The sequence below is a fragment of the Humulus lupulus genome, chromosome 4 (assembly GCF_963169125.1).
Source record: "Humulus lupulus chromosome 4, drHumLupu1.1, whole genome shotgun sequence".
NCBI lineage: Eukaryota > Viridiplantae > Streptophyta > Magnoliopsida > Rosales > Cannabaceae > Humulus > Humulus lupulus.
The window spans coordinates 165,509,753-165,526,829 of record NC_084796.1 but is presented as its reverse complement, the minus strand read 5'-3'; the positions used below and the strand labels follow the sequence as shown (position 1 = coordinate 165,526,829).

General features: G+C 48.4%; 1 non-coding gene across 1 annotated transcript; it reads right to left on the bottom strand.

The window, feature by feature from the left end:
- Positions 1–210: 210 nt before the first annotated feature.
- On the bottom strand, positions 211–317 carry LOC133833471 (small nucleolar RNA R71). The gene has a single exon (XR_009892848.1). It is a non-coding gene; the product is annotated as a small nucleolar RNA R71 (small nucleolar RNA).
- Positions 318–17,077: the final 16,760 nt, after the last annotated feature.

Sequence of the window (17,077 nt, the reverse complement as noted above, 5' to 3'; positions counted from 1 at the left end):
CACATGCATATAGCTAATTTCCTGGAGTTGTGTGCCACTTTCAACTATAATGGGGTGAGTGACGATGCAATCAGGTTGAAGCTATTCCAATTTTTGCTGCAGGAAAAAGCTAAGAGTTGGTTGAACTCCCTTCAATCCAATTCTATAAATACTTGGGAGGATTTGGATGATAAATTCCTTGCCAAGTTCTTTCGTCCATCAAAAGCTGCTAAATTGAGAGTGAAGATCAATAATTTCTATCAGCAGGATGGTGAATCTTTGTATGACTCTTGGGAAATGTTCAAGGAGTTGCTGAGAAAATGTCCCCATCACGGCATTGAAAAGTGGATGTTGGTCCACAACTTTTACAATGGATTGTGTGGTACTACTCGCACTATAATTGGTGCCGCAGTTGAAGGGGCATTTATGAGTAAAAGTGGCAACGAGGCATATGAGTTGTTGGAAGATATGGCTACAAATAATCATCAATGGTCGGATGAGCGTACGACTAGTAACAGAAAGGTAGCTGGGGTTCATGAATTAGAGGCAATCACTGCCTTGACTGCGCAGGTTGCTTCCTTAACAAAACAGTTACAACAGAATACTGTGTCTGTTAATGCCATTCAAATGCCAGTAGGTTGTGGAATTTGTGGGTGTCCACACTCTTTTGATCAATGTCCTTTAGGTGACCCTAATAATAATATTCCTATTGACCATGCTCAGGTTCAAGCAGTGAGAAATTTTTAGAGGCCTTTCAACAACCCATTCTCCAACACTTACAATCCTGGGTGAAGAAATCACCCAAATTTCTCATGGAAAAACAATCAAGGCCAACAGTCACAGTTTCAAGGCCAATACCAATAGAATATGTCACAACAACCTGTGAATCAAGCTTCATCTTCATAGCAGCCTAGGCCACGGATCAACCAGAAAAGCCCAATGAATTGTAAGTAGCTTTGTTGACCCTTACTAATACTCAGACTCAATTTACGACTGAGACCAGGTCCTCCATTCGAAACCTTGAGACACAAGTGGGTCAGTTGGCTAGCATGTTGAATAATAGACCACAGGGGAATTTGCCTAACAATACAGTGGTGAATCCCAAGGAACAATGTCAGGTAATCACTCTGAGAAGTGGTAAGCGAATTGAACAATCTGTGCATCAGTCATCTATAGATAAGAATGAAAAGCTTGGTGAGACATCTAGTTTCGAGACTAAGAAGGTTACTGGAGACCGTTGTATGTAACGACCCAAATTTTCTAATAAGGCTTAGGGCCTTGATTAGCGTGCCTGGAGGGCAATAAATGATTTAATATGTTAATATGTGAATTTATGTGATAGAAATTCATGTTTAGTTGAATTAAATATGCATCTGGGTCCCGTTTGGATATTAGGGGTATGTTTGTGATTTTAGCCCGTTGAGGGTATAAATGTGATAAATGCGATGTGTATGTGATTTATCTGTGTAGCACGATCCGAGATGGTTCTAGAGAGCAGTTAGCCAGAAAGTCACAACGGGATTGAGAATCCGACTCAGGGCGAGTCGAGGGGTATTTTGGGTATTAGATGTATTATGGGGTTATTGGGTTATGGAAATTAATATTTGGAGATATATTCGAGGTTAGAATGTCTAGGAGGGAATATTGGGGAAAATTTACCATTTTGCCCTCGGGGACGTTTTGGTACCCCGAGCCTTGAGGTAACCCTATAGACTTAAGTTGAATAAAACAAAACTTGGAATTGTTTAGAACACTCAAAAACCGACCCATATTTCCCTCATCATTTGGTTTACCTTTCTCTTCATCTTTTCTCTAAGTTAAGCAAGGAAAGCTTTGGGTGGCCATTAGTCAAGACTAAGGATTTCAGCTGTGGATTTAGGGGAGCTTGAAGCTTGGAGCTTAGGGAGCTGGTTCTGAGATTCAATCCAAAAAAATTAAGTTTTAAATTATAAGGATTAAGTTTGGAATTTCTGCTGGTTTTCATAGAGTATGCATGGTTTGGATTCTAGGGCAGGTTTTGATTGTTTGCTGGGTGTGGGAATTGATTCCTGAGGTTGTTGGAATGTTTAGGTTGCATAGGAATGAATTATGGGTTTAATTCTGAGGTTGGAGGTGATTTTAGAGGTGTTGGATAAAAGGAAAATGCAGGAAAGGATGGAGATTTCTGGGTTTGGTGGCGAGGGCCGTGGCCCTAGGAGGGGCATGCCGTGACCCGTGTGCATGCGAGGCCTTGGGAGGCCATGGTGCTCGAGGCGCGCCGCGGCGCTTGGCCAGGTGCGTCGTGGCCCGTACGTGGTTCAGGGAGGTGTTAGCCTCTGTTTCGAGGCTAGCTGCGGCACTTGTCCGGTAGGGCCACGACTCTTAGTGGCCTTTTGTGTTTTTAAGTGAGATTAGGCTTGGGAACTCAAAGGTTAAGGCTCGGGGTGGATGTTATCACTCGGATTGATAGAATTCAAGGTCCCGGAGATTAGAGTTATGGCTTAAAGTTATTTAATGGATTAGAACTTGATGGATGAATATTGTTAATGTGTTTTGACTAGGGTTTCGGTGAGGCTCAAGTTAGGGGACTGTGCTCGGGATATCGGTGCTTGGGGAAGCTCGGGACGCAGGTAAGAAAACCACTGTTCCCATAGAGCTTGTATGCAGGGCCGAGCCCTATATCCTTTAATTGCAGGGCATAGCCCTTGATTGAATTTTTTAGTGTTCAATATATGTTTATTATGCTATGAATGCAATTGTGTAAATGTTCGGCAAGAGTCGGGAACGGCGCAGGCTGAGGTCGGCAGGGGTCGGGAATGACAAAGGGCCAGGAATGGTGTTGGGCATGTAAAGTGCAAGCCTGAGTACGTCAAAGGGCCGGGAGCAGCGTTGAGCACGTGGAGTGTGAGTTGCTAGGGCGAGACCCTAAACGATACCTGGGATATCCTCACGGTGTGGACTGCAAACCCAGGGCCTGGTAAAGCGCCTGAGACAGCTTGGCCGTATGTGTATAGCCTATTGATGGCCTGTTAATATGCTATGTGTTTGTTATGCATATGTTTTCTGCTTGTGAGGGTTTTCTTGCTGGGCTTCGGCTCACGGGTGCTCTATGGTGCAGGTAAGGGCAAGGGAAGGGTCGACTAACCATGAGTACGGAGAGCGTGAAGCGACACGTACATGTTTGGCCTGCCTGGCTGCCACGACCAAGGGTATTTTTGCGAAACGTTTGAACTAAACTCAGATTTTGTCGTCTATTCGACTTTGGTTGTAATTATATGTTGTAAATATTTCTAAACAGTATTTTGGGATCCCAAAATGTCAAACACTTTATGATTTTCAGTAAATGGAATTACTTTCAAAGTTTATAACTCTGTTTATGATTTAATTACACTTTTAACCTAAAATCTTGATTAGTGAGTTGAATGCACATTTTAAACTCACTTAGTAATGGCTCTAAGGAAGTAGGGCGTTACAACTTGGTCTCAGAGCGAGCCAAGGTTTATGGTTCTGGAGATTGACCGAACATGTACGCTCGCTGTCATTGACAAACTCGAGTCATGGTTGGTTGGTATGATTGGCTAATATGCTTGAATATGTGCTTAAATGCCCTGTTTGCCTGCTTATATCATATAGAGCATGACGAATGAGTTAACATATGCATGACTCCAGGGCATGGTCCGTTGTGTGTTATATGCTATCTGTTCATTATGTGAATTACTGTTTGTGGTTGGCTAATGTGTTTGGGAGGTGGTTTTGGATGTTGTTATCATGCTTGATGAGCGGCGTCGTTGGTTGCAGGCATATTTGTTGAGATGCCTTGACAATCATCTAGACTCCGCGACAGTAGGGCCGAGGATGACAACCAGGGTCAGGACCCTCCACCTGCCCCACAGAATTGGCAAGAGATGTTTGCTGAGATGGAAGCAAGGCTGCAGTGAACAGAGGAAGAGCTTCGACAGTTGAGGCAGCAGGCCTCACCTCAGGTCACTGGGCTGCCAGTTCAGCAGGTTGTGGCGCCAGTACCGGTTCAATTTGCTATGGAGAATAAGTGGAAACCATTGTATGAGGGGTTCAGGAAACAGCATCCTCCCACCTTCGAGGGTGGACCAAACCCACTGTGCGCAGAGCAGTGGATGAATATGATTTCCTAAATTCTGGATTTTATGAGGGTTCAGGGGAACGAGAGGGTATCTTGTGCTAGCTACATGTTTAGAGAGGATGCCCGCATCTGGTGGGACGTGGTAGTTCAGAGAAGAAACATAACATTTATGACTTGGGAAGAGTTCAAAAACTTATTCAATGAAAAGTATTACAGTGTGGCGGTTCGGGCTGCGAAGGTTGACGAGTTCATCAATCTGACTCAGAACCAATTGACAGTGACAGAGTATGCTTTGAGGTTTGACTGATTGGCGAAGTTTGCGCCAGATTTAGTGCTGACTGATGCGGCAAGAAGAGACAGGTTTGTGCGGGGGTTGAACGTTATGATCGCCCGCGATGTGAATATTACTTTGGATCCTGAGACTACCACCTATGCTCAGGTAGTGGACAAGGCCCTTACAGCTGAGAGGGCCGAGGATCAGATTTGGAAGGAAAGCACTGTTAGGCGCAATGCCAGGAGGACAGTGTCTCCTTTTGTTTGATCCAGTCGGGGTGGTGGCTTTAGTGAGCAGAAGAGAAAGGCTCCAGATTCTTTTGTTCCTCCCAATTCAGATAGGAGGGCATGGGGTGCTTCAACTGGCCGTCAGGGTGGAAGTGACAACTGGAGGAGTTTCCCAGTGTGTCTGCGGTGTAGACGTCGACACCAGGGTGAATGCAGGATTAGGGCCTGCTTTGTTTGTGGGAGTGCAAGTTATCTAAAGAGGGATTGCCCTCAAGTCAAGAAAGAGGAGCTGAAGCAGAGTGACAGTCTTGCTCCTGCTAGGGTATTTACTTTGACACAGACTGAGGCGGAGGCTAGCCCCTCAGTTGTGATAGGTTAGATCTCTTGTGCTGGTTCTTTGTATACTGTATTGTTTGATTTAGGGGCTACCCATTCATTTGTATCTGCTAGAGTGATAGACCAACTTTGTAGACCTAGTGGTGTGTATGCTAGGGGATTTCAGACTTTGTTGCCAACATGAGAACTGGTAGTCTCTAGGAAATGGATTAGAGCATTGCCAGTAGAGGTAGATGGTAGGGAACTATCTGTTGATTTGATTGAGTTAGAGATGGAAGACTTTGATATGATTCTAGGGATGGATTGGTTATCGAAGTATGGGGGAACGATAGACTGCAGGCGCAGAATGGTGACTTTTGAACTGGAAGGGGAGGTACCCTTTGTGTTTGTGGGGATGGTCAGCGGACCGTGAGTACCAATGATTTCAGCATTGAAGGCTAGAGACCTGATGCAGGAAGGTTGCATGGGATTCCTAGCGAGCATTGTGGATACCTCTAGGGTGGTGTCAGTTGGACTGGGTGAGACTAGATTGGTGTGTGAGTTTCCGGATTTGTTTCCAGCAGATTTTCCAGGGTTGCCGCCGCAGCGGGAGATTGACTTTGTTATAGAGTTGGTACCAGAAGCGGAGCCAGTATCTAGGACACCTTACAGAATGTCTCCAGCGGAGTTAAAGGAGTTGAAGATTCAGTTGCAAGAGTTACTTGATTTAGGGTTCATCAGGCCGAGTTTCTCGCCATGGGGTGCTCCAGTGTTGTTCGTTAAGAAGAAGGATGGATCCCTTAGGATGTGTATTGATTACAGGGAGTTGAATAAGTTGACCATTAAGAACAAGTATCCACTGCCTAGGATCGATGATTTATTTGATCAGTTACAGGGAAGAATAATGTTTTCCAAGATAGATCTCCGATCAGGTTACCATCAGTTAAGGATTAAGGAGGAGGACATACCAAAGACCGCTTTCCGAACGAGGTATGGACACTATGAATTCCTGGTTATGTCCTTTGGATTAACCAATGCCCCAGCAAATTTTATGGACATGATGAATAGGTTTTTCAAGGATTATCTAGATAAGTTTGTGATTGTGTTCATCGACGACATCCTGGTGTATTCTCAGTCAGAGACAGAGCACGAGCAGCATCTGCGGTTGGTTCTACAGCGGTTGAGGGAGCATAAGCTATATGCTAAGTTCAGTAAGTGTGATTTTTGGTTACCACAAGTTACATTTCTGGGCCATATTGTCAGTAAGGAGGGGATTCTGGTTGACCCAAGTAAGATTGAGGCGGTCAGAGATTGGCCTAGACCGAGCAATGTTCCTGAAGTGAGAAGCTTTTTGGGTTTAGCGGGGTATTATCGACGGTTTGTTGAGGGGTTCTCCAGAATAGCTACACCTTTGACAGAACTGACAAAGAAGAAGACAAGGTATGTCTGGACGGATAGATGTGAGAATAGCTTGCAGGAGTTGAAGCGGCGATTGATCACCGCGCCAGTGCTAAGTTTGCCGACAGATAATGAAAAGTTTGTAGTTTATTGTGATGCATCCAGACAGGGTTTAGGGTGTGTGTTGATGCAAGCTGGTAAGGTGATAGCCTATGCATCGAGACAGTTAAAGGAGTATGAGCAGAGATATCCCATGCATGATTTGGAGTTGGCAGCGGTGGTGTTCGCACTTAAGATTTGGAGACATTATCTCTATGGTGAGAAGTGCGAGATATACACCGACCATAAGAGCCTGAAGTATTTCTTTACTCAGAAGGACCTGAATATGCATTAGAGGTGGTGGTTGGAGTTGGTTAAGGATTATGATTGTGATATCCTATACCATCCTGGGACGGCTAGTGTGGTGGCTAATGCATTGAGTCGGAAAGGCCCAGGATAGTTTTTTAGCTCGAGACAGATATCTGATAAGCTAGCTAAGGAGATGACTAGAGCAGGTGTAGAGTTGGTGGTTGCTCAGTTGGCCAACATCACTCTTCAGTCTACCCTCCTTGAGAGGGTCAAGGAGGCGCAGGGGAGAGATTCTCAGTTGAGAGGTCACAGAGAGAATGTCTTAGTCAGAGCGATTAAGGACTTTTCTATTTCAGAGATGGGATTGCTGAAGTACAAGGGTCGGATATGCATTATGATGGATCCTGATATCCGGCGGGAGATCTTAGATGAATCGCATACCACTCCCTATTCTTTGCACCCGGGTACAACGAAGATGTACCAGGATTTGAGAGCTTTGTACTGGTGGTCGGGCATGAAGAGGGATGTGGTGGATTATGTGGCCAAGTGCTTAACTTGTCAGCAGGTTAAGGCTGAGCATCAGAGGCCAGCGGGGTTGCTGCAGCCTCTGGGGATCCCAGAATGGAAGTGGGAAGATATTACCATGGACTTTGTGGTTGGTTTGCCGAGGACCGTGGGACAGCATGACTCAGTGTGGGTGATTGTGGATAGGTATACCAAGTCCGCCCACTTTTTGCCTGTTAAGACGAATTATACTGTGGAACTGTATGCTGAGTTATATGTGAAGGGGATTGTTCGACTTCATGGGGCTCCGAGGTCGATTGTATCCGACAGGGACCCCACCTTCACTTCCAAGTTTTGGGAGAGTCTGCAGAAGGCTATGGGCACGCAGTTATAGTTTAGTACCGCTTATCATCCTCCGACAGATGGACAGTCTGAGAGGACGATTCAGATATTGGAGGACATGTTGCGAGCCTGTGTATTAGATTTTGGGGGATCGTGGAGTAAGTATCTCCCTTTGATCGAATTCTCTTACAACAACAGTTATCAGGCGACTATCGGAGTGGCTCCGTATGAAATGCTTTACGGAAGGAAGTGTAGATCACCTATTCATTGGGATGAGACAGGTGAGAGGAGATATCTGGGTCCAGAAATGGTTCAGAGGACCAATGAGGCAATTGAAAAGATTAGAGCGCGAATGCTCGCCTCCCAGAGTCGTCAGAAGAGTTATTCAGACCTGAAACGCAGGAGCGTGGAATTTCAGGTTGGTGATCATGTGTTTCTTAGGGTTTCACCTTTGAGGGGAGTGAAACGGTTTGGTGTTCGGGGGAAGTTAAGCCCTAGGTTTGTTGGCCCCTTCGAGATTATGGAACGAGTTGGAGAGGTAGCTTACAGACTAGCGATGCCTCCAACTTTGTTGGGGGTTCATGATGTTTTCCATGTGTCCACGCTCTGGAAGTATGTATCAGATTTGACGCATGTTCTGAGTTATGAGAATTTGGAGCTAGATCAGGATTTTTCCTATGAGGAGAAGCCAATTCAGATTGTTGACCGGAAATATAAAGTCTTGCGGAGCAAGACTATCACCTTGGTGAAAGTGCTGTGGAGGAACAACAAGTTTGACGAGGCGACGTGGGACCTTGAATCAGAGATGAGGGAGCGGTATCCCGAATTGTTCAGGTAATTTCGAGGACAAAATTTTTGTAAGGAGGGGATAGTTGTAACGACCCAAATTCGCTAATAAGGATTAGGGCCTTGATTAGCGTGCCTGGAGGGCAATAAATGATTTAATATGTTAATATGTGATTTTATGTGAATATGTGATAGAAATGCATGTTTAGTTGAATTAAATATGTATCTGGGCCCTGTTTTGATATTAGGGGTATGTCTGTGATTTTAGCCCCATGAGGGTATAAATGTGATAAAAGCGATGTGTATGTGATTTATCTGTGCAGCACGATCCGAGACGGTTCTAGAGAGCAGTTAGCCAGAAAATCACAACGGGATTGAGAATCCGACTCAGGGCGAGTCGATGGGTATTTTGGGTATTAGATGTGTTGACGGTCAGAACTCGTCAACGAAGTTAAGTTGGAAAAATTATCGAATCAAAATCACTAACAGGAAAGCTATCAAAACTTGAACAATAACTCAAGAACTAGGATATCACAACAATGGAGAAATTAATCTTTCATTCACACTTAAGGCTCTGCTACAGTAAAATTTCCAACCCCCTTTCAGGTGGCCTTGGAATTCATTTTATAGTAGGCTCTAATGGCCTTAGGTACATAGTGGTCCAGGGGACCAAGTGGTACAAACGTACTGTATTAGGGGAGTGGCTTCAGAGGATGTGGTTGTACATCCCGTACAGGAGCAGGTGTCAGGAGGATGTCTCCACTACTTGTCTGTACCCATGTCTGATGTGTGGTGGCAGGCGTATTGGCGCAGGTGGTAGTGGTGTCGGTTCTGACTTATGGCCGTAGACGTACGGACCATGATCCTTACCCCAGCAATCTCACTGGCACTGGTATCCGTACTTAGTACTTGGTCGTACAAATATGTCTCATTCGACTCGTACCGGATCTCCTAAGCATAGGGACTTCGAGGTGTGAAAAAGGGGATCCTTGATGCCCGTACTGGCCGTGGCGTTGAGTAGGGGTCTTGGGCCTTTACACGTCAAGTCACGGGGTGTCGGCCTCCTGAGAAGATGATGGGCTGATGGACTTCCCGGGGCGTGCGCACGTGGGACCTTTCGCGGCCTCGCGCATGGGGCGCCATTGACGGCCTCGCAGCCTCCCTTGGCCTCGCGCATGGGGCGCCATGGACGGTCTCGCAGCCTCTCTTGGCCTCGCGCACGGGCGCCATAGACGGTCTCGTAGCCTCTCTTGGCCTCGCGCACGGGGCGCCATAGACGGCCTCGCAGCCCCTCTTGGCCCCGCGCATGGGCATGGTGGGAGTGGCCCAAGGGCCTCACGGATCGGTGGCCTCGCGAGACGGGAGGGCCTCGCGGAATGGGACGACCTCGCGAGACGGGAGGGCCTCGCAGAATGGGAGGGCCTCACGAGACGGGAGGGCCTCGCGGAATGGGAGGGCCTCGCCTGTTTGACGGTCTCGTGGCTTCCCTCGGCCTCGCGCGGTTGGAATGGCCTAAGGGCCCCGCGATACGGTGGGGTCTCGCCCACGCGAGGGGCTCGCGGGACGGCCTCGCGGGATGGCCTCGCGAGACGGTGGAGCTTCGCCCACACGAGGGCCTCGCGAGATGGCCTCGCGAGATGGTGGCCTCGCGGAACGGCTTCGCGAGACGGTGGGGCTTCGCCCACACGAGGGCCTCGCGAGATGGCCTCGCGAGATGGTGGCCTCGCGGAACGGCTTCGCGAGACGGTGGGGCTTCGCCCATGTGACGGCCTTGCATTTTCCCTTGATGAGATTATGAGCATCAACACTTGCCCCCTTAGTCTAAAAGAGGGCCTTTAGGTGCTCTTGTAGACTATTCATCTTGGTCCCTATAAATAGGCCTTCATGCATGGCTTAATTTTTACACCTTACTTCCTTGGCTTAGTGGTAGTTAGACCCTTGCTCTTTTCGAGAGGTAAAGGGTTCAACCCCCCACAACCTCACTTTTTCCATAGTTTCATTCTTTTTTCATTTTTTCATCATCATTCATTTTTTCATTTTTTTTTTTTACATATGAGCTAATTTCTCGGTGCGTATATTTTAGGAGTAACACACATTTCTGGTCAATTCTTGCAGACGCGCATTTTTAACACTTTGGTGCTTTTCGCCTCCCAACCTTCCTCGGACTCCGACCTCGTTCTTTCAATCGCTTGAGGTATATTTTCTTTTCTTCTCCCGTTTATTTACTTATTTTATCGGATCCAGACCAGCAACACTTGGGATGGGGTACATTAGTCCGAGCTTGTTTTGACCATATGCACGCCCCTCCTCTTTGTTTTTTATACATATACCCTGTAGTAGTCTATTTAGGGCGTTTGCACCTAGAGGTATTAAGCCTATTCCTTTGTGTTTTGTAGTCTTCCCCTTGTTTATACGTGAGCCCCTTTTTGCTGTTGGGACGCGGTTTCATGGCCAGTGAGGGCCCGTCCGACATACCCTCGAGGGCTGAGTTTATCGACCTGTCTTCAGACCCCGAGTCCCCTGAGGGCAACCCTTATCAGGACTATGATTCTTTGAGGCAGGCCCGCATTCGCCACCTCGAGTGCATGGCTGATCTTAGGCATAAAATTTGGGTGGTAGAGAGCGAAATTGACTCGGTGTCGAGGGTAGACGGAGGGCCTTCACCCCCGGGCCTTAGTGGCCATATAGCGCGTCTTAGGACGGCCCTTTTTGAATTGCGGTGGGAGTTAGAATTTATGGAGGGACACATTCCGCCAGAACCTCCCACTCCCCCTTCGCCTGATGATGGTCACGGGGCTATTAGCTCCTCTCCTCAGCCCCTAGTCTCAGTTGACCCTGGCTTAACACTTCCTCCATCGCTCCCTCGATGGAAAACCCTTGCTAGGAAGAGAAAATGGAGGGTTAAGTGCTCTGCCTCTTCCTCACATGTTCCTTTTGACTTTGTAGATATGTCGAAAGCACGCAGACAGGTGTTCGTCCAGGAAGAGGACGACGCCCCCCTACTGGCGTCCAGCCTAGTGTCCCACATGTCTTCGAACAAACTGAAGGCCATCTTGAGGCGCTACCGAGCTCCTCCAGAATATGCCCTGCATGTTCCTCAGGAGACCTGCCGGGCTGACCGCCCTGAGAAGGGCTTCGTGGCTTTGAGTGAGTAGATTATGAAGGCGGGTGGCACCATTCCTCTGCACCCGTTCTTTGTGGCGGTTCTCAACTATTTTGATTTGGCCCCTCTCCAACTGTCGCCCAACAGTTGGTTGACTTTAAGTTGCCTCTTCATTTGGTTCAAAGATAACGAGCTACGCGCCCCGACGGCACAGGAGGTGCATTCCTTGTATAACCTCATTGGAGTGCACAACTCCAAGGGCTTCTACTACTTGCAAAAGGCCAACAGTGAGCTTCCCTTAATAGATGGCTCGGTGTCCAACCCGGGCCCCTGGAAACAAGAGTTTTTCTGGGTACAGGGGCCTCTTTCAGTTCGTGAAGGCTTTCGCGCTGGACCTAGTAAGTATCCGGGTCTTTTTCTTTTTCTTATTAAAATTCACTGTTTTGCACTCTTGCTTGTACTGACATTGGCGCGGTTCTTGCAGGGCAATTTGCTGATCCCTCGGTCATCGGGTCGGAGGCGGAGGCTATAAACAGACTCATTGATGTAGACCCCGCCCTGAAGAAGGCAGCAGTCCTATTTACCATGGCGAATCTTAACCGCCACCAATTGTCCCCGGTCTCTAACCCCAAGTTCCTGTGGTCAATTACTGGGGCTAAGAAGGCTATGGCTGTGCCGGCTGGGCCATCATTACACGATGGTGAGGCTGAGGTGGAGATGGAGGATGCCCCCCTGTCCCCAGGGGGATGTCCTCCTTATGACTCCCATGACCGGGACACAGCCTTTCACCCTCTGGACCCGCAGGCCGCGGCAGGATGTTATGCCCCTCATGGCCGCGATGGCGGTGATGCCTTCCCTCCGATCCCTCATGATCTCGGCGTACCGGATGCTGATTACGTCGGGCTCGCGGAGCTCCCTGCTGATGCACCAGAGTCTCAATGTTTCTCTTTTGCTGCGCCTCCTCCTGCCTCGGCGAGTGGGTCGTCTGTTCCTGTCCAACCAGATGTTCCTAGCGTGGAGGCAGAGGCTTGGGTGACTAGGATGGCCTCAGTTTATGGGCAGCGTTTCGTTCCAATAGCTGCGAGTCTCCCTGTCTCCGACTGGAGGGGCCTGGGGAACGTGACTCAATCAGACCTCGGGGAGATGCTAAGGCGTGCCGCGGCCTGGGTGAGGCTTTGCACCTTGCGTTGATTAGCATTATTGATAGATGCACCTGTGTTTTTCTTTTTGTTACTTATTGCTGATGCCATTGATTTTCTTGTGCAGGTCTATATCGTGTCTCTTCGACATGCTGACTCATCTGGCGTCCTTTCCGCATCTACCACTGAGAGGGACGGACTCATAGTCCAGGTCCAGGAGCTTGAAAATGAGCTTAGCGTAACCAAGGTCCAATTGTCAAAGGCCCGGACTAAGTATGCCAAGTTAGATTCGAGGAATGATAAGCTGAAGACTAAGATCAAGGAGCTGAAGGGCAAGGCTAAATGCTTGGAGCGCGAGCTCAAGGGGGCCAAGGCCGCTGCGTCCGGGTCGCATGAGATGGTTATTTGAATGGGGACTGAAGTTGAGGCCCTTAGGGCTGAACTACAGTCGGCTCAGGAGAAGGTCGCTTCCTTGGAGGTGGAGAAGGCTTCCTGGGAGGCGGAGAGGGTCATAACCGAGCGCAAGTCTATAGACCGGGCTCTTTACAATGTGTGGAAGCAGGATCCCAACTTCGACTTCTCCTCTTTTGGCGAGCAAGCTGTTGCCCGAGCGGCCTGGTGGAGTGCCCACTACAGGAGGCCTTGAAATAGTCTCGCTCCTTTTTTGTTTTTTATTTTGTAACGTCATCACCAGTGCTAATTTTCTGTTAGTAACCCTTGTATTATCTTGAGAACTCTCTTTTTTTTTTAATGTATGAATACATATGATGTTGCTGTTTATTTCTTGTTCTACTGCATTTGAGGCCCTTTTATGCCTGTATGACGGGGTTTGGTTGGTTCCCTTCTTTTATTTGTCAGGCTGGAGGTCCTTTGGATCCCATGTGAGAGGGTTCTTTGGGACCTCTTTTGGTGCCTCTTGGTGGTTTCTATAAGGATATTTTGACCCCTTGGGTCTTAGCTATCCTTTTATGTTTTTCTTGCGCGCGCTTATTATTTCTTTGCGAGAAGCGTCCCTCTCGTCATTTTGCATAGTACTATTTCTGCAAGGGTCTCTTTTGGGACCCTTTTTGGCTAGACGGCTTGGTGGCCGCTCTAGACTTATTAGTGTTGTCACTATATATATATTTTTCTTTCGTAAGGCCTTTTGGCCTCCTTGATGTTCACAAGGGTAGCTAATCCTTGTAAACTCAGGGGAGGCCTTGCAAGGTCTTTTTACTATTTTCTGTGTTTAGGGACTTCGTCTAGGGCCTCGATATAAGGGGTCCTTCTAGGACCTCCCATTGAACGGTCCTTTTCAGGGCCATGGTCCCTCTCGGGTCCTCCTAATGCATAGGGGGTCGTTTTTAGGCTACTCCTAATTGAGGGCCCTTTTCAAGATCCCTTATCAGAGGGTCTTTTTTAGAGGCCTCTTTTTTAGGAGGGCGAGGGGTCCTTTCCAAGATCCTCCGTTAGAGGGCCCTTTTTAGGTTCCCCTTGCTAGCTATGTTATCGCCCCTTGTCCTGCCCCCCAAGTGTTTGGTGAAATTTATTTCGGCGGACACTTTGGCTGATGCCCGAGTATTGAAGAAAAAATAACACACGAAGTGGCTAACAGTTTTACTTATAATATGTGGTTTCATTCATCATATTCGTAACATAATGGTCTCATACACGTAGTTGCAACGGTACATAGGTGGTTTTCATATAAAACAAAATAAAAAGACTCACGCCTACTTAGGAGGTTATCTAGGTAACCTCTTTGATTTCTTCCTACCATATCAAGGCAGCGTGCTACACTTGTGCTTTTATCCGTGGGCATGGGCTCCTTACTGGTAGTACTTCCTCAGGTGTTCCGCGTTCCATGCCCGGGGTATGATGGTGTCGTCCATGCGAGCCAGCTTGTAAGTGTTCGGGGGGATGCACTGAGCAACCTGGTAGGGCCCCTCCCAATTTGCCCCCAGCACTCCTGCTCCTGGGTCTCGCGTGTTTGGGAGCACCTTCCTTAGCACCAGGTCGCCGACTCTGAAAGTTCTCTCTCGCACCCTCGAATTGTAGTACCTTGCGGCGCGTTGCTGGTATACCGCCACCCTCATTTGGGCTTTTTCTCTCTTTTCCTCCAGCATGTCTAAGCTTTCGGTCAGGGCTACGTGATTGGCTTCATCTCCATAAGCCTGTACCCTGTGGGACATGACTCGCATCTCGACTGGGAGCACAGCCTCGCACCCATAGGCCAAGGAGAATGGGGACTCCCCAGTAGTCGTGCGCGGGGCGGTTCTGTAAGCCCACAGCACATTTGGTAGCTCATCTGCCCAGGCTCCCTTCATCTTTTCCAGCTTTGTCTTTAGGTTCTTCTTTAGGACCCTGTTGATGGCCTCCACTTGCCCATTCGCCTGGGGGTGCACCACCGCGGAGAAGCTCCTCTTTATACCTCTTTCCTTACAGTATTCATCGAAGGCTCCCCCTTCGAATTGGGTACCATTGTCGGAAATAATCTTGTAGGGTACCCCATACCGACACACAATGAATTTGTTGACAAAAGAGGTGATGTGCTTAGCGGTTATCTTCACAAGGGGTTCCGCTTCTACCCACTTAGTGAAATAATCCACTGCCACCACCGCGTATTTCGCTCCACCCCTGCCTGTAGGAAGAGCGCCGATTAAGTCTATCCCTCAGATAGCGAAGGGCCAGGGGCTGGGCATGCTGGTCAGTTCGCTTGGGGGCCTTCGAGGGTAATTGGAGTGCCTCTGGCACTTGTCGCATTTCGTGGCAAAGTCATGCGCGTCTTTCTCCATGGAAGGCCAGTAGTATCCTTGTCTTATGGCCTTCCTAGCCGTGGAGGGTCCACTTTCGTGGTTGCCGCACTCTCCCTCGTGGATCTCTTGTAACACCTTCAACGCCTCCTCTTCTTCTACACACCGCAGGAGAGGCATGGTAAATCCTCTTCTGTAAAGGACCCCATCTATCAAGGCGTACCTCGCGGCCTTGTACACCAGCCTCCGAGATTCGTTTTTATCCGCAGGCAAGGCTCCTTCCTCCAGGTACCTCTTGATTGGCTTGGTCCACGATTTCTTTGGGATGCTGATCATGTGCACATCTGTGCCTTCGATGCTGGGCTTTGGTAAGTACTCCACGGGTATTGATTCCAAGACATCACCATCCTTGGTAGAGGCCAGCTTTGCGAGTGCATCGGCATGGGTGTTCTTTTCTCTGGGGATTTGCTCTGTAGTATATGCCACCATTCGTCCCAGGTAGCCCTTCACCTTCTCCAGATATGCTGCCATCTTGGGCCCCCTTGCCTGGTACTCCCCCTTTATTTGGCATACCACCAATTGCGAGTCACTGAAAATATGAAGGCGCGTTACTTTCAATTCCTGGGCTAGACGCAGGCCAGCTAAGAGCGCCTCGTACTCCACCTCATTATTGGAGGCCTCGAACCCAAATCGGATTGCGCAGTACATTCTGTGTCCCTCGGGCCCGGTCATCATGATGCCCGCTCCCGATCCTCCTTCATTCGACGCCCCATCAACATGCAAACTCCACTCTTCTACACCTCCTAATTCATCCTCCATAACAGGCTGCTCCCCTCCTTCACTCTGTCCTTCATTCGGCTGATGGGTGAACTCTACTATAAAATCTGCCAGCACCTGTCCGTTGATGGAGGCCCTTGGGGTGTAGACAATATCAAACTGACTTAGCTCAATCGACCATTTCATTAGTCTCCCTGAAGTCTCTGGCTTATGTAAGACTTGTCTCAAAGGACTATCTGTTAAGACATCAATTGTATGCGCATGGAAGTAAGGCTTCAACTTCCTCGACGCCACTACTAGCGCATAGGCCAGTTTTTCGATCTCTGGATACCGGCTCTCCGCGTCCACCAGACGCTTGCTGATATAGTATACGGGCTGTTGTTGCTTCTTCTCTCCCTTAACCAGGGCTGCACTGATGGCATGCTCAGACACTGCCAAGTACAGGTACAGCTTCTCGCCCTTCTCTGGCTTTGCTAACAGGGGCGGCTTCCCCAGGTGCTCTTTTAGCTTGACAAATGCTTCCTCACACCTTTCATCCCAAGCGAACTTCTTGCTCCCTTTGAGGATGTCAAAGAATGGGAGGCACTTGTCGGTGGACCTTGATATGAACCTATTAAGGGCCGCCACCCTTCCTGTCAGGCACTGCACCTCCTTCTTGTTCTTTGGCGGGCTCATTTCTATGAGTGCCTTTATCTTGTCAGGATTGGCCTCGATGCCTCTGGAATTGACCATGAAGCCCAAGAATTTTCCTGAGGATACCCCGAAGGTGCACTTGGCTGGGTTCAACTTCATCTGGTATTTCCTGAGCGTGTCAAACATCTCACCAAGGTCTTTGTTGAGCTCTGCTGCTACTTTGGTTTTCACAAGCATGTCATCCACATACACCTCCATATTCCTTCCTATCTGATTGGCGAACATTTTATTCACCAGCCTTTGATAGGTGGCTCCCGCATTCTTGAGCCCGAAGGGCATCACCTTGTAACAGTATAGCCCTTTGTCTGTAATGAATGACGTGTGCTCTTCATCTGCCAGGTTCATTGGGATTTGGTTGTATCCTGAGTAGGCGTCCATAAAACTT